At 43.4% G+C, this 22,717-nt stretch overlaps 1 pseudogene; it reads right to left on the minus strand.

The window, feature by feature from the left end:
* Positions 1-11,995: 11,995 nt before the first annotated feature.
* LOC124017253 lies at positions 11,996-22,481 on the minus strand (annotated as a pseudogene).
* Positions 22,482-22,717: the final 236 nt, after the last annotated feature.

A 22,717-nucleotide genomic window follows, 5' to 3' on the forward strand; every position in this document is an offset into this window, starting at 1 on the left:
GATGAGGGCGCTGTGGAGGAAGTAGAGGGTGGGCGGTGCTCTAGAGTGGGTTTCCTCGGGCTCCCCCAGACATTTTTGTTTTAACCCTAAACTGGCACACCTGCCTGATGATTCATTGACTAATTGATTCAGGTCTGTCAGTTTAGGTTGTAAACAAAAATGTGAAACGTCTGGCGGGGCCCGAGGAGAGGGTTGGGGAAACCCTGCTGTAGAATATATGTGGAGGGACACTGCCTGGAACTTGACAGCAGTGCCGCTCATGAGAGCACTCTCTCACTGGACTGTGGTCATTCAACAAAAATGAAAACATCAAAGCAAAGAACTCTGCTCTCATTCTGCCTGACACTCTCTCTCTCTCTTTCTTTCTGTCTCACAGTTTATCCTTCTGTCTCTCCCTCTTTCCTTCTCTAATCACCATTTTGCCTCAGCTGTGGACTAATATGGATTTGTTTGACTTTAGAATTTGTTATGAAGATTATCTTCTTTTTAAAAATTTAATGACAGCCTCACGCAAATGTGATACTAGTTTTCCCTTAGTGTAAAAGTACAACCACATATTTAATGTGTATATTTAAAACACATGATGTCACACATTGGCCAGCAGAGGTCCTCTCAGTACCGTAAAGTAGACTACAAACTGCAAATGAGCTGAATCCTTTAGCCTCACAGGGATTATTTCGCTGCTGGAGAGAAGGGGGCCGGAGGGAATGATGACAACAACAGGAAGTATTTTGGCTGGGGCTCATGATCCCTACTTCCTTTGCTTACTGCTCCCCTAATGGGTCAGTTGCCAATGCCTGACTAAGAACAACTTCTGCCTTCAGCATATACAAATACAGTACACATACTGTACACATACCTTATGGAAAAATAATCACTATCTTCACTTTACAGAGATGGGATATGAGCATAACATTAAATGTGACAGTAACATCAATTATATTTCTGCCCTGAAAAATGATAGCTTGTCATATCGCTCTACCTAATTTCTTTGCTCAGACCAATTGAAAAGTGATATATCGGTAACAGCAATACCACTCCACATGATTAATCAGAAAAACTGCAGCCTAATCACACCAAACAGGTTGGTATATTTATAGTCACCATGTGGATATATACGTTAACGGCTGTATCTCCACACAGTTTAAACAAAGAATTTGATTTCACCTCCTTCCTATAAGCCAAATTTGCACTGTTATACAAGGACACTGTCCATATTAGATTTTGCACATTGTTTATGAGTTGTCCCCACATATTTCTGAACGGCTGTGCCTGATGTCCTTTGTGTTGGGGAGTCTCATGAATTGATATGAGGTGAGCGGACACCTGGGGCGGATGAATTGTGAGTTGCCCTTCGTGCCAGCTCCCATACCCTATAATTCTGTATTTCTTTGTGACTCGTTTGTATACAGGCATACCAGAAAAGCCACATCCCTGATTGGTAGATGAGTGACAACCCTGATTAGTAGCACCTGCTGCTCATCGGTTGTTATTTACAAATGCTGTATTAAAAGGAAACTGTACCGACACGATGAAGAAGGGTGTCAAGCCGAATCATCTGTGTACGCGATCCCTGTTGCAGTGAAAATCATTTAAATAAGAGAGTAATGAGGAAAGGTTTATGCAACACCTTTCAGTTTGTATTGAATTTGCAGGTTTTACCCACCAGCCAAGCTTCTGGGAGAGCGCGATGGTTCTATTTTGATTGGTTTATTTATATTTTCTAAATAGTATATGAAAATCAATGACCGTGTTGTAACCATTTCCTGGTAAGACCAAACAAACTACAATGCATGGGAATTGACCTGTATGAACTTTTCAGGGCAGAGATCATGACAGTATGTTCAATACTTTGTGTGGATTTTATACTACCAGACCTGCTAACCCAATACTCACAAGATCACATTATCCTCACAATACTCACAGGATCATACATCAGTACTGTATGAACAATTCTCTTTCACATTTTGACACACGTTGACAATGAGACACTGATCTGTGGATACTGGCACCGCCTGGTGGCATAAAACATTTCCAAAAGGCTTAGAAAAAGTTGAAAATGAAAATTACAGGCCCCTCTCATCTTTTTAAGTGGGAGAACTTGCACAATTGGTGGCTGACTAAATACTTTTTTGCCCCACTGTATATTTTTTTAGATATAAATTTGCAAACATTTCTAAAAACCTGTTTTAGCTTTTGTCATATGTTATTTTGTTAGGAACGCATCATAGCTACATGGTTCTCGTCACTGGAGATGGTGTTATCTCCAATCGCTTTTAAAACAATTACCTGCACTCCAGAAGGGGAGGGGACAGGGGAAGCAGGTAGCTGACAAGGTGGTGGCTATTCAGCAGCCTGATGGTCTGGGGGTAGAAGGTATTGGCCAGTCTTGTAGTTTTTGCCATGATGCACCTATATGTCCCGCGTCAGAGTGATGGAAAAGTGGAGAACATGAAAAAATCATGTTGCTGTCCAAAAACATCTCTTGTATTTATCTCAACTCTCACATTATTTCCATTTGCTTCTAGCCTAGCATTCAGTTTGGTGGAGTGGCGTAAATAAGCCTCGATGTCGGTCTGTCCAACCTCAGAAATAATGTTTCACTTTTGAATTTCGATCTGTCGTACCATACATAGAGTGAACGGTGCCCCAGATGAGACGAGACGATTTTTACTGACATGCTGAACAAACCATCTCTGCACATGCTTCCAAGTGCGCCATCGTGCACATGTTTTTTGTGTCTCTCAACCAGACGCGTTCATGTCATGCAGGTTAAAATACCAAAAACAACTGTACCAACCTTACTGATTTGGGGACAGGTCGAAACACACATTTGCTGTTGCTAGTTAATTTGTCCTGGGAGAGAAACATTGGGTTGTTATTTTACCTGAAAAGTGTATGATCCTTTTTTTCTGGATCTTTGTAGAATTTTGACCTAATTATGAGTCACACAAATTGTGTGTTCTGTACTCCAACAGATAAAAGGAAACCTAGTTCGTGTTTAGTTTGTTTTCTTTGATTAATCTCTACTCCTTCGTTCTTCTTCTGTGGATTGTAAATATGGGGATTGGCAACCAACTTTAAGATGCACTTACCGCCAGCAACTGAACTGGAAAGTGGACCTCATTCATCTTTCAATCACTCACGTGGGTTAGTATGCTCCTAGAAAGCATAGAGTAGATGGGAGAGGCGGTAGAGGCAGGACTTGAAGCTCATGAAGTGTTTAAAATAGAACCAAGTTCTATTTTAGTTCCTGGTTAAGCAGATGCCTGTTGACGCACGAAAGCAGCTTGGATGAAATAATTTATTAGCGTATGTGTACATTTATTTTATTACGTTCATGCATGCAACGCAGGCAGTTTGATCAGCATGTGTGCCAGTCGAATTTATGCATCAACGTCAGTGTCATGGATATATCCAAGTTAATGCCAATAGAAAAAAAGCTCAAAACGAAATTGCGGCCAGTGTACTGTCAGTCCAGGTTTAATGTTTGACGTGACTGAGTTAGCTGAAGTTGGCTAACTATCAACAAGAATGTTATCCAGCCTGCATAGCAAGCATTTTGTTCAGAACGGACAACCTGTCCTTTTGCATAGCAACAATGCAAAAAATATGAATGACTTGGTCACGTTTATAGCAAAGGACTACATTTTCTGGTGGAAGAATGGAATTGTATGAATCACCAAAATAATGTTTTAATGAAAATAAGTAATTCATTGTTATTTTAACATGTTGGAAAGAGTTTAAAGGCGCATGAGGCAGTGCTGTATAATGAATACAGTCACTGGTAAATGGGTTGACGAGCCGAACAATGCCATTTATCTGTGACTGTATTCATGATTCAGCACTGCCTCTTGTGCCTTTTTGCTTGAAAAAATAACGTAAGATTTTGTTCTAGAGACAAGGTAACTTTTACACATGTAAAGACAATGAATGAGAGAAAACAATATGACATACTCTGTGACAGTTATGGTCCTCATTCATGGTGAGAAAATGAATATGCTGTAATGCAGTTTGACAAAAAAAATAAACAAGGATATACAAGTGTACGAGTGTACAAACCACTTGAGCTGTGTTTGGATTACCCATACTAACATAATGTATACTACATAATTAATTAGTATTAGTAATTAGTTAATTTAAGTATATTTTAAATGAATGGTATCCTTTCAGTTGAGAGCACTAGCGCTTCGCCTGTCTCCTGGAAGTTGATGCTGTTGCTATGCAACTTGTCACCTGTGCTCCCTCTCTGTTCTCTAGGTCACCAGGCTGCTCGTTATGGCACACCTGTCACCAGCGTTACGTGCATAATGACACTCACCTGGACTCCTTCACCTCCTTGATTACCTGCCCTATACAGTGAGGAGAACAAGTATTTGATAACCTGCAAAATCGGCAGTGTTTCCTACTTACAAAGCATGTAGAGCTCTGTAATTTTTATCATAGGTACACTTCAATTGTGAGGTGACAGAATCGAAAACAAAAATCCAGAAAATCACATTGTATGATTTTTAAGTAATTAATTTGCATTTTATTGCATAACATAAGTATTTGATCACCTACCAACCAGTAAGAATTCCGTCTCTCACAGACCTGTTAGTTTTTCTTTAAGAAGCCCCCCTGTTCTCCACTCATTACATGTATTAACTGCACCTGTTTGAACTCGTTACCTGTATAAAAGACCACACACTCAATCAAACAGACTCCAACCTCTCCACAATGGCCAAGACCAGAGGGATGTGTAAGGACATCAGGGATAAAATTGTACACCAGCACAAGGCTGGAATGGGCTACAGGACAATAGGCAAGCAGCTTGGTGAGAAGGCAACAACTGTTGGCGCAATCATTAGAAAATGGAAGAAGTTCAAGATGACGGTCAATCACCCTCTGTCTGGGGCTCCATGCAAGATCTCACCTTGTGGGGAATCAATGATCATGAGGAAGGTGAGGGATCAGCCCAGAACTACACGGCGGGACCTGTTCAATGACCTGAAGAGAGCTGGGACCACAGTCTCAAAGAAAACCATTAGTAACACAATACGCCATCATAGATTAAAATCCTGCAGTGCACGCAAGGTACCCCTGCTCTAGCCAGCACATGTCCAGGCCCGTCTGAAGTTTACCAATGACCATCTGGATGATTCAGAGGAGGATTGGGAGAAGGTCATGTGGTCTGATGAGACAAAAATAGAGCTTTTTGGTCTAAAATCTACTCGCCGTGTTTGGAGGAAGAAGAAGGATGAGTACAACCCCAAGATCACCATCCCAACCGTGAAGCATGGAGGTGGAAAAATCATTCTTTGGGGATGCTTTTTTGCAAAGGGGACTGCACCATATTGAGGGGAGGATGGATGGGGCCATGTATCGCGAGATCTTAGCCAGAAACCTCCTTGCCTCAGTAAGAGCATTGCAGATGGGTCGTGGCTGGGTCTTCCAGCATGACAATGACCCGAAACACACAGCCAGGGCAACTAAGGAGTGGCTCTGTAAGAAGCATCTCAAGGTCCTGGAGTGACCTATCCAGTCTCCAGACCTGAACCCAATAGAAAGTCTTTGGAGGGAGCAGAAAGTCTGTATTGTCCACCGATAGCCCTGAAACCTGAAGGACCTGGAGAAGGTCTGTATGGAGGAGTGGGCCAAAATCTCTACTGCAGTGCATGCAAATTTGGTCAAAAACTACAGGAAGCGTATGATCTCTGTAATTCCAAACAAAGGTTTCTGTACCAAATATTAAGTTCTGCTTTTCTGATCTATCAAATACTTATGTCATGCAATAAAATGCAAATTAATTACTTAAAAATCATACAATGTGATTATCTGGATTTTTGTTTTAGATTCCGTCTCTCACAGTTGAAGTGCACCTATGACAAAATAATTACAGACTTGTACATGCTTTGTAAGTAGGAAACACTGCCGATTTTGCAGATTATCAAATACTTGTTCTCCCCACTGTATACACTGGGGCAAAAAAAGTATTTAGTCAGCCACCAATTGTGCACGTTCTCCAACTTAAAAAGATGAGAGGCCTGTAATGTTCATCATTGGTACACTTCAACTATGACAGACAAAATGAGAAGAAAAAAAATCCATAAAATCACATTGTAGGTTTTTTAATGAATTTATTTGCAAATTTTGGTGGAAAATAAGTATTTGGTCAATAACAAAAGTTTCTCAATACTTTGTTATATACCCTTTGTTGGCAATGACGGAGGTCAAACGTTTTATGTAAGTCTTCACAAGGTTTTCACACACTGTTGCTGGTATTTTGGCCCATTCCTCCATGCAGATCTCCTCTAGAGCAATGATGTTTTGGGGCTGTTGCTGGGCAACACAGACTTTCAACTCCCTCCAAAGATTTTCTATGGGGTTGAGATCTGGAGACTGGCTAGGCCAGCTGGCTCGACGGGCTCCCATGTCTCAGCTGGCTCGACGGGCTCCCATGCCACAGCTTGGCTCGACGGGCTCCCATACCTCAGCTGGCTCGACGTCCCCTGCCTCAGCTGGCTCGACGGGCTCCCATGCCTTAGCTGGCTCCCATGCCTCAGCTGGCTCGACGGGCTCCCATTCCTAAGCTGGCTCGACAGGCTCCCGTGCCTCGACCGAGGAAATCGGGGAGGTCTCAGCCGGCTCAGCACCTCAGCGGAGGCGACTGGTCCGCTCCGGATCCCCGGGATCGTCCCATGGTTTGTTGTCCTGCAGCTGGAGCCGAGCACACCGATGAGGGGGTACTGTCACGTATGCTCTCTCTCCGGTGCTCTAGGTCGTCATGCTCCAGGACCCTAGCCGGATCGACAGGTTTGGCGCCTTAGCAGAGGTGACAGGTCCGGTCCTGATCCCCGGGATAGTCATCTTGGTCGGCATCCTGCGGCTGGAGCCGGTACTGTCACATGTGCTCCCTCTCCGGCCTCCAGGCTGCTTGTTATGGCGCACACCTGTCACCAGCGTTACACGCATAATGACACTCACCTGGAATCCATCACCTCCTTGATTATCTGCCCTATAAATGTCACTCCCTTTGGTTTTTTCCCCAGTCGTCATTGTTCCTGTTTCATGTAGGTGCGCTGTTCGTGTTTCTTGTTTTGTTAATAGGAATAACACACATTTTGTATTTCATTCTGTAAAGGCACTCACTATCAAAACAAAACTAAAGTACAATATCTTATACGTATCAATATTATTTACATATAAAAATTACAAAAATTATCCAAAATGTGACCAGAGGACAACATTCAGAAAGTATTTCAAAACAAACACAAAGTAGGCTATTTGATTGACAACCATTATTACTGTAACAATGTAAAAATAGCAAACAACTTTTCAGAGACCATCTCAAAATGTAGATAACCTCTCTCGGTAAGATTTAGTACAGATCAGGCCTGGCAAAAAATGTATTAGACAGAGAGAAGATACAAAACACAACTGTTCAGAGACCATTAAAAGGTACACCATTTCCCTGTAAGATTTGTAGGACAAATTCATATTCACACTGTCACTTTAGTGTTTACATTTAGCTGACAACATGTCATGGAACTTCTGGAAGCACAGCCCCATCCTGCAAAGTGGAAGAGAACACATCTCCCACTCCACTTCGGATGCACACCACAAACCCTCTCTTGCGCCCTTCAAACTTCACCAGGGAGTGGCCTGCTTTCAAAGTATGAGTAACAACTCAGTCCACACCCCCTGATGCCACACTTTTGGCTCCTCGCTTCCTGCCACTGTAGCCATTACAAAGTGAATGCACAAACTGCATTTTGAATGCCTTCAGGGACAGCATCTGCTGTTTCTGGGAAGGGGACCTTTGCACCGTCCCACACACACACACAACTCATAATTCCATAATTTTCTGCCTGTGTGTCCATTACGTTTTCCACGTTTTCCCCAAGGTGTCTACAGCATTATGACGTATTTGTAGGCATATCATTGGAAGATTGACCATAAGAGACTACATCTACCAGGTGGTCGCTTGGTGTCCTACGTTGCAATTATTGCGTAATCTCCAGCTGCCGTATTTTTCTGTTTGCTTCTGATGACAAGCCAACTGCCACCACTGATAGATTATCGAATAGATATGTGAAAAACACCTTGAGGATTGATTCTAAACAACGTTTGCCATGTTTCTGTCGATATTATGGAGCTAATTTGGAAAAAAGTTTGGCGTTGTAAGTGACTGCATTTTCTGGTATTTTTCTTAGCCAAAAGTGATGAACAAAATGGAGCTATTTCGTCTACACAAATAATATTTTTGGAAAAAATTAACATTTGCTATCTAACTAAGAGTCTCGTTATTGAAAACATCTGAAGTTCTTCAAAGGTAAATTATTTTATTTGAAAGCTTTTCTTGTTTTTGTGAAAATGTTGCCTGCTGAATGCTAGGCTTTAATGCTATGCTAGGCTATCAATACTCTTACACAAATGCTTGTGTAGCTTTGTTTGAAAAGCATATTTTGAAAATCTGAGATAACAGTGTTGTTAACAAAAGGCTAAGCTTGTGTTTCAATATATTTATTTCATTTCATTTGCGATTTTCATGAATAGGAAACGTTGCGTTATGGTAATGAGCTTGAGGCTATGATTACGCTCCCGGATATGGGATTGCTCGACGCTAGAGGTTAAACAATTTAAAGGCAATGCTACCAAAAACAAATTGAGTGTATGTAAACTTCTGACCAAATGGGAATGTGATGAAAGAAATAAAAGCTGAAATAAATAATACTCTCTACTGTTATTCTGACATTTCACATTAAAATAAAGTGGTGATCCTAACTGACCTAAGACAGGACATTTTTACAAGTATTAAATGTCAGTAATTGAGAAACTAAGTTTAACTTTGTTTGGTTAAGGTGTATGTTAACTTCTGACTTGTAACTTGTTTTCTCAAAATGTATGTTAGCTAGTTATTGTTTTTGATTAGTAAGGCATAGTCTGTGTTTAATTTAATTGTGTATTAGAAACACAGTTTGAGATGAGGGGAGTTCGCGAGTGGTTGAATGGAGAAATGGGCTTCCCGTGAAAATGTGGTCTGAGGTTGCAAGGGTGAATTTTTTCTAGATAATATAAGGCGCACGGATCACTTTAGCGGGATCATTTTCGTCAACATCCGGTGAATTGCAGAGCGCCAAATTAAATTACTAAAAATATTTTATTTTCATGAAATCACAAGTGCAATATACCAAAACACAGCTTAAATTGTTTTTAGTCCACCTGGCGTGTCAGATTTCAAAAAGGCTTTATGTTGAAAGCAAACCATGCGATTATGTGAGGACAGCTCTCAGCAGACAAAACATTACAAACAGCTAGCAGCAAAGTAGATTGGTCACGAAAGTCATAAAAGCAATAAAATTAAGCACTTACCTTTGATCTTCTTATGTTTGCACCCACGAGACTCCCAGTTACACAATAAATGTTTGTTTTGTTCAATAAAGATTCTCTTTATATCCAAAAACCTCCATTTGGTTCGCGTGTATTGTTCAGAAATCCACAGGCCCGTGCGGTCATGACGGGCAGACGAAAATTACAAATAGTATGCATAAAGTTCGTAGAAACATGTCAAAACATTTTTGTAATCAATCATTAGGTTGTTTTTACAATAAATGATTTCTAATATTTCAACCGGACGGTAGCCTTTTTAATAGAAGACAGAAAGAAAAGGTCTCGCTCCAGGCACGCGCACATACACAAATCTGAGGACATCTGGCTATCTACTGATGCGATGTGATCATTCTCGCTCATTTTTCAGAATAAAAGCCTGGAACTATGTCTAAAGACTGTTCACACCTTGTGGAAGCCATGGGGAAAGGAATCTGGTTGATATCCCTTTAAATTGAGGATAGGCTTGCAATGGAAAAGAGTAGTTTCAGATAAACAGCACTTCCTGGATGGATTTTCCTCAGGTTTTCGCCTGCAATATAAGTTCAGACAATATATTTACAGTTTTTGGAAACTTTAAGAGTGTTTTCTATCCTAGTCTGCCAATTATATGCATATTCTAACTTCTGGGCCTGAGAAATAGGCAGTTTACTTTGGGCACGTTTTTATTCCAAACATCAAAATACTGCCCCCTAGCCTCAAGAGGATAAACACCATGTAAGCATATAAGTTTCTAATTTATGCATGCATGCAATTTTCCTACATAATCACTGTTATACCATTAGTTAAGCAAAACATGGATCTTGAAATGTACTTAATTTAGATATTCAATAGACATCTTGATCAGTGTTTTTCATCACTAGGTAATGGATGTTTAATTTGGGAATTGGATGTTGTGCCTCCCATACCATCAACATTCACATACATGTATGTACTTATGCCCTCCCTTGCATCCTCTAATGACTTTGCATCATCTTAACATCCTTAAATTAAATTCTTTACTGGACACATGACATACCATTAGCTTGTATAACAGCTTAGGATAATTTTACAATTGGCTTATGATCAAGTAGGGATGTGCAGAGTCACCTAACAGTACATGTACTGCATGTGACTATAGGTACACATGGCATGGGCAGATGTTATCAATAATGATGTCAATATGTAATGCATTATCATACCCAGATGTTGCCTTTTAGCCCCTCACCCTGTGACCAGGGAATGGACTTACTTGATCTCTCTCAGAGTCCTCCTCTCTTTCCTTCAAGCCACAGTCCTTCTAATACATGTGTGGTTCTTCTTTTTGAGAGGCAATACACCCTTTGCTGGCCTGACCCTACTTCTCCACCGTGACTGCTGGGGATAGGCTTACTGACATACACAGTACTTATTTGGCACAAGTGCTGCAGGTCTTGAAAAGGAGGTACCAAAGTCAACCAAGAGTTGATGGATAGCTAACTCCTCCCTCAAAACGAAGGTACCTGCTTGACATTGGACCGGGCTCGTTCTTATAGAGTACACTTTTAAAAAGAAGTTATAGATGTGACAAACATGAGATTAACTTTCACAGTAGCAAACATTGAACACTGTCCGGGCATCTCTTATGTTGATGGACCTAGACTGGTTAGTATGCTACTTAAGTATGCTACTTAAGATAACTTTGGATGTTAAACTGCATGCCAAGGAAAGAGTAAGCATGTAATGATGACCAATTATCATTCATCTGATTTCGCTTGTTTGAGGATGTAGTATCACTCTATTGGAGTTTGTCACTATATGACTAATGAAAAGCTACTTGAAAGACTCTCTTCTTTGAGCAGGATATTTAAATATACAATTTACTAAGTACCTTTGAAGTTAATGAACCACGGCCACACATTTGCAGTTCTCATATGAATGTTTATGCCAGTAAACCATGCAAAGGATTAAACTGTGATCTCTCACTCTGCTTGTTTATGCAGTTTTTTTTCTAGTTCAAATGTACTCAAAAGCCACTGTAAACAAGAACAGCCTTGCACATGCATAATTTAAATTACCAATCATAACGCTTTCCAATACCAGTATTGCACTTTGATGTGAAAAAACTACAAACACAACACTGTTCTTCACATGCTTTCAGGCTGCTTTTGATTATTGAAGACCATGGTGTTACATTCCTTAATTGTCTCTCCTTAATCCATAGAGTGATGCATTGTGTTTTACTGAGTTTCCGAACATATGCAGCACCCAGAATGTAGAATATTATCAAATTAAATGTGATACATGGAACACTTAACTTGAAAATATACGAATATGTAATTTCTGCACAGAACTACAAAACTGAACAGAAAACAATAGGATTTGTGTTGAGCTATTTGAAAAAACAAAGGCATGGTTGTCATCTTTCTCATGCTGATCTACTCTGAAAAACAAGAACACAGTAAGGGACTGTTAATAATTCACATTGTGTTAAATGTATTGGTTTCCATTTCAAATGCATTATTTGCTCTTAAAACACTAGAAGAAATGAGTTGTCTCTCAGATTAGCATTTCAATGTAGTAGAGCAAAACAGTTTTCTTTTTATATACCATTGACATTTTGCTTAGTGGAGCACTCTGCCCCGCCCTGCCACTCTGCAATGATGTTTTACACTCTAGAGTCCTTGGCTCCAACCCTCAGTATGAGCATGGAGCAAACACCATAGGTGTTGGAGATGAGGTCGTTGGTGTTGGTGTTGAGACTGATATTATTGCGGAACCATGTGACATGGGGTGCTGGGTCCCCTCTCACGGCACAGCTCATGTAGCACTCATAACCTTGTGGAGTGGTGTGCATTTTCAAAGGGACAAGAAACGTGGGAGGTCTAGGTTGCAGGTCTTAGACTGGCATTTGCAGCACAAACTTTTCTGAAAACACAAATACAGAGACGACGTGTACTTTATTAAAGATGAGAAATTTCACACATCTGAATTTGGCACACAGGCTGGACAGAAATTATTTACATTTACATTTAAGTCATTTAGCAGACGCTCTTATCCAGAGCGACTTACAAATTGGTGCATTCACCTTATAGCAGTAGAAAATGTAAATGTCTGCTCACTGTTTGCTGGTCCCAAAAAAGTATCTTTGATAAAGCTTTAACATGATACAATAATGGTATACTGCCAGTTCTGCTTTACATAGAGACATAATTTAAACGGTTTTAGAAACTTTAGAGTGTTTTCTATTCAATAATAATTGTTATATGCATATATTAGCAATTTTGGGAAAAAATATTTTCAGTTTCCTATGGGTACGCACTTTCTCCAACGGGGGCAGTATAGAGGGGTATCTCTAAGAGGTTTTTAAGGTAAAATGATTGTAAAACTCCACTTTAGACCCACCAAAACCTCTCTACATATATATTATTAGTATTATATATTTTTATAAGCATAAATCAAATAAATTTAAAGGGTTATGGACCACAACCAACATCTCGACCCTAACTGCTATGTCTCACACTATGTTGCTCAAGTGGGTAATGGGTTACCCGGCTATTATACAAAACTCTACTGGCACCCAGCCATCCACTGACGCGATGTGATCGTTCTTGCTCATTTTTCAGAATAAAAGCCTGAAACTATGTCTAAAGACTGTTCACACATGTGGAAGCCATAGGGAAAGGAATCTGGTTGATATCCCTTTAAATGGAGGGAAGGCATGCAATGGAACAGGGAGATTTGTTTCTCTTAGGCAATTCCTTGTTGGATTTTTCTCAGGTTTTCACCTGCAATATCAGTTCTGTTATACTCACAGACAATATTTTGACATTTTTGGAAACTGTAGAGTGTTTCCTATACTAATCTAGAGCGCTAAGAACCTTGGCGTGATCCTGGACAACACCCTGTCGTTCTCAACTAACATCAAGACGGTGGCCCGTTCCTATAATAATAATATATGCCATTTAGCAGACGCTTTTATCCAAAGCGACTTACAGTCATGTGTGCATACATTCTACGTCTTCGTCAGAGGAGGAGATAGAAGAGAGCCGTTACAGAATCACCCACCACACATAGACCAAGCAACATGGTAACAGGCAACAGCAGCAGCAGGAGCAGCGCAACAAGAATTTTTGGACTTGGGAGGAAATCCTCGACGAGACAGGACCCTGAGCTAAACCAGGGGAGTGTAGCCGCACTAAGGTGCAGCGAGAGAAGGACTGGACATGGGAGGACGAACTGGACGGTGAAGGACCTTGGGCTCAGCCTGGAGAATATCGCCGCCCCAAGGAAGAACTGGAGGCCGGGAAAGCGGAGAGGCGCTGGTATGAGGAGGCAGCACGGTGACGCGGATGGAAGCCTGAGAGTCAGCCCCAAAAATGTATTTGGGGGGGTGGCTCACAGGGAGTATGGCTATGCCAGGTAGGAGACCTCCGCAAACTCCCTGTGCTTACCGGGGGGCTAGAGAGACCAGGCAGGCATGCTATGGAGTGTTATGCTATGGAGCGCACGGTGTTTCCAGTGCGGGTGCATAGCCCGGTGCAGTTCATACCAGCTCTTCGTATTGGCCGGGCTAGAGTGGGCATCGAGCCAGGTAAGGTTGGGCAGGCTTGGTGCTCAAGAGCTCCAGTGCGCCTGCACGGTCCGGTCTATCCTAAGCCACCCCTACACACCAGTCCTCCGGTGGCAGCTCCCCGCACCAGGCTTCCTGTGCGTATTCTCATTCCAGTTCCACCAGTGCCAGCACCACGCATCAGGCCTACAGTGCGCCTCGCCTCTCCAGCACTGCCGGAGTCTCCCGCCTGTTCAGCGCTGTCGGAGCCTTTCTCCTCTCCTGTGCTGCCGGAGTCTCCCGCCTGTTTAGCGCAGCCAGAGCCTTCCTTCTCTCCAGCGCTGCCGGAGTCTCCTGCCTGTTCAGCGCAGCCTGAGCTGCCAGTCTGCATGGAGCAGCCTGAGCTGTCAGTCTGCATGGAGCAGCCAGAGCTGCCAGGTTGCATGGAGCAGCCAGAGCTGCCAGTCTGCATAGAGCTGCCAGTCTGCATAGAGCAGCCAGAGCTGCCAGTCGGCATGGAGCAGCCAGAGCTGCCAGGCTGCATGGAGCAGCCAGAGCAGCTAGATCCGCCAGTCAGCCATGATCTTCCAGATCTGCCAGTCAACCAGACTCTTCCAGATCTGCCAGTCAACCAGACTCTTCCAGATCTGCCAGTCAACCAGACTCTTCCAGATCTGCCAGTAAACCAGAATCTTCCAGATCTGCCAGTCAACCAGACTCTTCCAGATCCGCCAGCCAGCCAGGAGCTACCGGAGCCTCCTCTCAGTGCTGAGCTTCCTCTCAGTGCTGGGCTTCCTCTCAGTGCTGAGCTTCCTCTTAGTTCAAATCAAATCAAATCAAATTTATTTATATAGCCCTTCGTACATCAGCTGATATCTCAAAGTGCTGTACAGAAACCCAGCCTAAAACCCCAAACAGCAAACAATGCAGGTGTAAAAGCACGGTGGCTAGGAAAAACTCCCTAGAAAGGCCAAAACCTAGGAAGAAACCTAGAGAGGAACCGGGCTATGTGGGGTGGCCAGTCCTCTTCTGGCTGTGCCGGGTAGAGATTATAACAGAAAATGACCAAGATGTTCAAATGTTCATAAATGACCAGCATGGTCAAATAATAATAAGGCAGAACAGTTGAAACTGGAGCAGCAGCACAGTCAGGTGGACTGGGGACAGCAAGGAGCCATCATGTCAGGTAGTCCTGGGGCACGGTCCTAGGGCTCAGGTCCTCCGAGAGAGAGAAAGAAAGAGAGAATTAGAGAGAGCATATGTGGGGTGGCCAGTCCTCTTCTGGCTGTGCCGGGTGGAGATTATAACAGAACGTGGCCAAGATGTTCAAATGTTCATAAATGACCAGCATGGTTGAATAATAGCAAGGCAGAACAGTTGAAACTGGAGCAGGAGCATGGCCAGGTGGACTGGGGACAGCAAGGAGTCCTCATGTCAGGTAGTCCTGGGACATGGTCCTAGGGCCCAGGCCAGTTGAAACTGGAGCAGCAGCATGGCCAGGTGGACTGGGGACAGCAAGGAGTCATCATGTCAGGTAGTCCTGGGGCATGGTTCTAGGGCTCAGGTCCTCCGAGAGAGAGAAAGAAGGAGAGAAGGAGAGAATTAGAGAACGCACACTTAGATTTACACAGGACACCGAATAGGACAGGAGAAGTACTCCAGATAAACAAACTGACCCTAGCCCCCGACACATAAACTACTGCAGCATAAATACTGGAGGCTGAGACAGGAGGGGTCAGGAGACACTGTGGCCCCATCCGAGGACACCCCGGACAGGGCCAAACAGGAAGGATATAACCCCACCCACTTTGCCAAAGCACAGCCCCCACACCACTAGAGGGAAATCTACAACCACCAACTTACCATCCTGAGACAAGGCCGAGTATAGCCCACAAAGATCTCCGACACGGTACAACCCAAAGGGGGGAAACCCAGACAGGCCGACCACAACAGTGAATCAACCCACCCAGGTGACGCACCCCCCCCCAGGGACGGCACGAGAGAGCCCCAGCAAGCCAGTGACTCAGCCCCCGTAACAGGGTTAGAGGCAGAGAATCCCAGTGGAAAAGGGGAACCGGCCAGGCAGAGACAGCAAGGGCGGTTCGTTGCTCCAGAGCCTTTCCGTTCACCTTCCCACTCCTGGGCCAGACTACACTCAATCATATGACCCACTGAAGAGATGAGTCTTCAGTAAAGACTTAAAGGTTGAGACCGAGTTTGCGTCTCTGACATGGGTAGGCAGACCGTTCCATAAAAATGGAGCTCTATAGGAGAAAGCCCTGCCTCCAGCTGTTTGCTTAGAAATTCTAGGGACAATTAGGAGGCCTGCGTCTTGTGACCGTAGCGTACGTATAGGTATGTACGGCAGGACCAAATCAGAGAGGTAGGTAGGAGCAAGCCCATGTAATGCTTTGTAGGTTAGCAGTAAAACCTTGAAATCAACCCTTGCTTTGACAGGAAGCCAGTGTAGAGAGGCTAGCACTGGAGTAATATGATCAAATTTTTGGTTCTAGTCAGGATTCTAGCAGCCGTATTTAGCACTAACTGAAGTTTATTTAGTGCTTTATCCGGGTAGCCGGAAAATAGAGCATTGCAGTAGTCTAACCTAGAAGTGACAAAAGCATGGATTAATTTTTCTGCATCATTTTTGGACAGAAAGTTTCTGATTTTTGCAATGTTACGTAGATGGAAAAAAGCTGTCCTCGAAATGGTCTTGATATGTTCTTCAAAAGAGAGATCAGGGTCCAGAGTAACGCCGAGGTCCTTCACAGTTTTATTTGAGACGACTGTACAACCATTAAGATTAATTGTCAGATTCAACAGAAGATCTCTTTGTTTCTTGGGACCTAGAACAAGCATCTCTGTTTTGTCCGAGTTTAATAGTAGAAAGTTTGCAGCCATCCACTTCCTTATGTCTGAAACACATGCTTCTAGCGAGGGCAATTTTGGTGCTTCACCGTGTTTCATTGAAATGTACAGCTGTGTGTCATCCGCATAGCAGTGAAAGTTTACATTATGTTTTCGAATAACATCCCCAAGAGGTAAAATATATAGTGAAAACAATAGTGGTCCTAAAACAGAACCTTGAGGAACACCGAAATGTACAGTTGATTTGTCAGAGGACAAACCATTCACAGCGACAAACTGATATCTTTCCGACAGATAAGACCTAAACCAGGCCAGAACATGTCCGTGTAGACCAATTTGGGTTTCCAATCTCTCCAAAAGAATGTGGTGATCGATGGTATCAAAAGCAGCACTAAGGTCTAGGAGCACGAGGACAGATGCAGAGCCTCGGTCCGATGCCATCAAAATGTCATTTACCACCTTCACAAGTGCCGTCTCAGTGCTATGATGGGGTCTAAAACCAGACTGAAGCATTTCGTATACATTGTTTGTCTTCAGGAAGGCAGTGAGTTGCTGCGCAACAGCCTTCTCTAAAATCTTTGAGAGGAATGGAAGATTTGATATAGGCCGATAGTTTTTTATATTTTCTGGGTCAAGGTTTGGCTTTTTCAAGAGAGGCTTTATTACTGCCACTTTTAGTGAGTTTGGTACACATCCAGTGGATAGAGAGCCGTTTATTATGTTCAACATAGGAGGGCCAAGCACAGGAAGCAGCTCTTTCAGTAGTTTAGTTGGAATAGGGTCCAGTATACAGCTTGAAGGTTTAGAGGCCATGATTATTTTCATCATTGTGTCAAGAGATATAGTACTAAAACACTTGAGCGTCTCTCTTGATCCTAGGTCCTGGCAGAGTTGTGCAGACTCAGGACAACTGAGGTTTGGAGGAATACGCAGGTTTAAAGAGGAGTCCGTAATTTGCTTTCTAATAATCATAATCTTTTCCTCAAAGAAGTTCATGAATTTATCACTGCTAAAGTGCAAGTCATCCTCTCTTGGGGAATGCTGCTTTTAGTTAGCTTTGCCACAGTATCAAAAGGAATTTCGGATTGTTCTTATTTTCCTCAATTAAGTTAGAAAAATAGGACGATCGAGCAGCAGTAAGGGCTCTTCGGTACTGCACGGTACCATCCTTCCAAGCTAGTCGGAAGACTTCCAGTTTGGTGTGGCGCCATTTCCGTTCCAATTTTCTGGAAGCTTGCTTCAGAGCTCGGGTATTTTCTGTGTACCATGGAGCTAGTTTCTTATGAGACATTTTTTTAGTTTTTAGGGGTGCAACTGCATCTAGGGTATTGCGCAAGGTTAAATTGAGATCCTCAGTTAGGTGGTTAACGGATTTTTGTCCTCTGGCGTCCTTGGGTAGGCAGAGGGAGTCTGGGAGGGCATCAAGGAATCTTTGTGTTGTCTGTGAATTTATAGCACGACTTTTGATGTTCCTTGGTTGGGGTCTGAGCAGATTATTTGTTGCAATTGCAAACGTAATAAAATGGTGGTCTGATAGTCCAGGATTATGAGGAAAAACATTAAGATCCACAACATTTATTCCATGGGACAAAACTAGGTCCAGCGTATGACTGTGAGAGTGAGTGGGTCCAGAGACATGTTGGACAAAACCCACTGAGTCGATGATGGCTCCAAAAGCCTTTTGGAGTGGGTCTGTGGACTTTTCCATGTGAATATTAAAGTCACCAAAGATTAGAATATTATCTGCAATGACTACAAGGTCTGATAGGAATTCAGGGAACTCAGTGAGAAACGCTGTATATGGCCCAGGAGGCCTGTAAACAGTAGCTATAAAAAGTGATTGAGTAGGCTGCATAGATTTCATGACTAGAAGCTCAAAAGACGAAAACGTCATTTTCTTTTTTTGTAAATTGAAATTTGCTATCATAAATGTTAGCAACACCTCCGCCTTTGCGGGATGCACGGGGATATGGTCACTAGTGTAGCCAGGAGGTGAGGCCTCATTTAACACAGTAAATTCATCAGGCTTAAGCCATGTTTCAGTCAGGCCAATCACATCAAGATTATGATCAGTGATTAGTTCATTGACTATAATTGCCTTTGAAGTAAGGGATCTAACATTAAGTAGCCCTATTTTGAGATGTGAGGTATCATGATCTCTTTCAGTAATGACAGGAATGGAGGTGGTCTTTATCCTAGTGAGATTGCTAAGGCAAACACCGCCATGTTTAGTTTTGCCCAACCCAGGTCGAGGCACAGACACGGTCTCAATGGTGATAGCTAAGCTGACTACACTAACTATGCTAGTGGCAGACTCCACTATGCTGGCAGGCTGGCTAATAGCCTGCTGCCTGGCCTGCACCCTATTTCATTGTGGAGCTAGAGGAGTTAGAGCCCTGTCTATGTTGGCAGATAAGATGAGAGCACCCCTCCAGCTAGGATGGAGTCCGTCACTCCTCAGCAGGTTCTGAGCTTCCTCTCGGTGCTGGGCTTCCCCTCAGTGCTGGGCTTTCCCTCAGTGCTGAGCTGCCCCTCAGTCCCGAGCTGCCCCTCAGTCCCGAGCTTCCCCTCAGTCCCGAGCTTCCCCTCAGTCTCGAGCTACCCCTCAGTCCCGAGCTACCCCTCAGTCCCGAGCTACCCCTCAGTCCCGAGCTGCGCCTCAGTCCCGAGCTGCGCCTCAGTCCCGAGCTGCGCCTCAGTCCCGAGCTGCGCCTCAGTCCCGAGCTGCCCCTCAGTCCCGAGCTGCCCCTCAGTCACGAGCTGCCCCTCAGTCCAGTGGGGTTCTGGGTGAGGACTATTAGGTCATGGTTGGCGGCGAGGGTGGATTATCCCAGGACGCGAGGGGGAGGAACTATGACATTAATTGAGTGGGGTCCACGTCCCGAGCCGGAGCCGCCACCATGGACAGACGCCCACCCGGTCCCTCCCTATGGTTTTGAGGTGCGTCTGGGAGTCCGCACCTTAGGGGGGGGGTTCTGTCACGCCTTGGTCTTAGTATTTTGTGTTTTCTTTATTTATTTGGTCATGCCAGGGTGTGACATGGGTTATTGTGGTGTGTTTTTGTCTTAGTGGTTTTGTGGGGTGTCTACGTAGTCTATGGCTGCCTGAGTCAGGTGATTATCGTAGGTCTTTGATTGGGAACCATATTTAGGCAGCCATATTCTGTGAGTGTTTCGTGGGTGATTGTTTCCTGTCTTTGTGTTTGCACCAGATAGGGCTGTTTCGGTTTTCGTTATTTCATTTAGTTATTTTTGTAGTTTCTGTATGTATAGTTTTCCTTCATTAAAATATCATGAATCATCAACACGCTGCATTTTGGTCCAATCCTTGTTCTACCTCTTCGTCAGAGGAGGAGATAGAAGAGAGCCGTTACACTGCCGGTATTTCCTTTTGATTTGCTACACCCTCATGGGTAGCAGTTTGGGGGGTGTCCGATATAAATGAATAGATCTGGATGGGGGGCCGTTTTGTATATGCTCTGATTATAAATAAACATGTGTTTTAAACCGTAGGAGGTTGTCTCGACAAGATATATTCTGCCGGGGTTGTTTGACTTTTTAGCCTCCCACGTCCTTGGGGGTGAGATAAATACGCATTTGAAAGGCATGTTTGTTAATCAATCGAAAGTGCCAAGCCCTTTTGAAGAAACGCACACACAATCCTAAACAGCCTCACACAGCTTTTTGGTTTCAAATGCCCCTGCAGAGACAAACACCCCCACCACCTATTTGTTTTGAAACACACACACACACATACATTCCCTCATACGCACACACCCCCCGTGCACGCACACACCCCCCATGCACGCACAAAATCATTTTTCTCCAAGACTTGCATGATGATAGAGCTAAAGACAGAGCCCCGTTAAAGGTGAGATGCCTCTTTAAAATAATTTATTTAAATCGTAATATTTAGTACAGACCTTAAACATTATATATGCTATAATTATTTAAACATTTTTACTATTCCTTTATTAGAGATAAAGGGGCAGTCTACAGGTTTATACACCCGTCAGTTTCCAATTCACCATCGTTAAGACCGACTCTCTTGCTCACAGGATATCCCACACACGCTCCGTCTGGCATGTAAACTCTGGGTATGTCTTAAGGATAGAAGTGGCAAGCGCTGTAATTGTTCACGATTTTGGAAAAGACCGTCCAGCTTATTCATCAGGGTTATGAATACAGGGTAATCAATCCATTTAAAGCTAAACACTGGCATTAAAAAGTTTACATCCTTGCAGTCTTTGGAAAATACAAATGAACTGACAGACTTCGTCGCATTTGTACTATCATATTGTTCACAGGCTAAAATTGTCACTTTGGAGTTGGGGCTATACACCATTGAAGAGATCCTTATGGCTTTCAAATCACTGCGCCCGCAAACAAGCTCTTCCAATGCATAGCCAGGCAGGTTTACCCACTCAGGGCCTGTTCAATTTGACAGAGCGCTAGCCGTATCTTAAGCCATTCTCTCATACGCAGCGCAGGAGAAAAACTTTCGGGTTTTGCATGATAAAGGGGTTTGAGACCACTGTCTGTGAAAATCTTCACAGTTGAATCCTCAGGTTGGAACATGTAAGCCATATGTCCATCACTCATATCCAAAACTCCCTTAAAACAATCGGTGGCCTCATAAAACTTCCTCAGTGTCTTTATCATTGGGTTCGTGACAAGAGACGCATAGCACCCCGATAATTAGCCTTTGAGACATAATTTTCTGTTTAATGTTCTGGGTTTTATTTTTAAAATCTTGTTTAGTGTTCTGGGGCCGCATGTGTTGTTCTGGGTCTTGTTTATAATGCGTCTTCCGCCAACACAACCCCCCCCCCCCCCCGGACATTCCTTTTTCATAGACAACAACCCCAAGGGCAATAAAATAGGTGGGGTGTGGGGCCAACCTCTTTGAAATGTTCAAACACATCCCCCCCCAGTTCAACCAGGTCCCTACACATCAATCATCATGACAACTTCAACGGAATAGATGCAATATAGATATAAAATAACACACCTTCTAATACGTGACAACAGGATGCACTTATATGGCCATAGCTATGTGACAGCTTCCCGCAAGGATGTCGTGGCCGGATGCCCATATTTGGGCATGTACGAGTCATCCGGACATAGAGAGACTAAAGTCTGATTTTATGACCCTAACTGTGAAATGAGCAGAAAACTGTGAATTTACACCAGTCTCATGCCTTTCAAAGCACATGGACACTGCAAGGACTGGCTCAGAATTCACTATGAAGAGTGGCACAAACAGATATTACAAACCTCTTTTGCCTGTGATTTCCCATTTTAGTGATTCAGAGGTTTTAGAAGAGCCCATGTCAATTTTAGCACACAGAACTGGTACTCTCTGCCAGGCATGATGTTACAGGCTGTGAACTTGTTAAATATGCGGTCTGCCACTGTGTGCCATGTTCTCTTGCTTGAGTCTCGCTTAGACACCAGGTAATGCAGTCTGTCGTCCCTCTTCTCATCAGGAGATAGACTTGGGCTCATCTAGATCGTACCACACATAATTGTGTGATTAATGATCAACACTGGATCGCAACTGCTTTGAACTTGGTTGTTTACAGAACCACTGTGAGCCGTTTTATCAGCATCTCACCTGTGATTCTGGTCTCAATGCAGAATGTCTCTTGGCCAACGATATTATTGATGAGAATGGTGTAGATTCCTGTATCTGAGCGCTCTGAAGATCGAAAGTTGGGATCCCCCTTCAGCATTGCTGATGGTAACCCGCTTGGACACAGGTACAGTGGTTCCTCCTTTAAAAGTTGTGAGCTTGCACCGTGGGACTTAAGATGTACCCAGCGTCACGGATTCATTGCTCCAGACAACCACAAGTGGGAGTTAGAGCACTCATTAAGCATTTGGGTCTCAAGGTTTTTATATGACCAATCATATTGAGTGGTACCAATGACGAATTAGCTAGCTAACTATTTATTTGCTTATTGTGTAG

The sequence above is a fragment of the Oncorhynchus gorbuscha genome, linkage group LG03, assembly GCF_021184085.1.
Source record: "Oncorhynchus gorbuscha isolate QuinsamMale2020 ecotype Even-year linkage group LG03, OgorEven_v1.0, whole genome shotgun sequence".
In the NCBI taxonomy this organism is placed as follows: domain Eukaryota; kingdom Metazoa; phylum Chordata; class Actinopteri; order Salmoniformes; family Salmonidae; genus Oncorhynchus; species Oncorhynchus gorbuscha.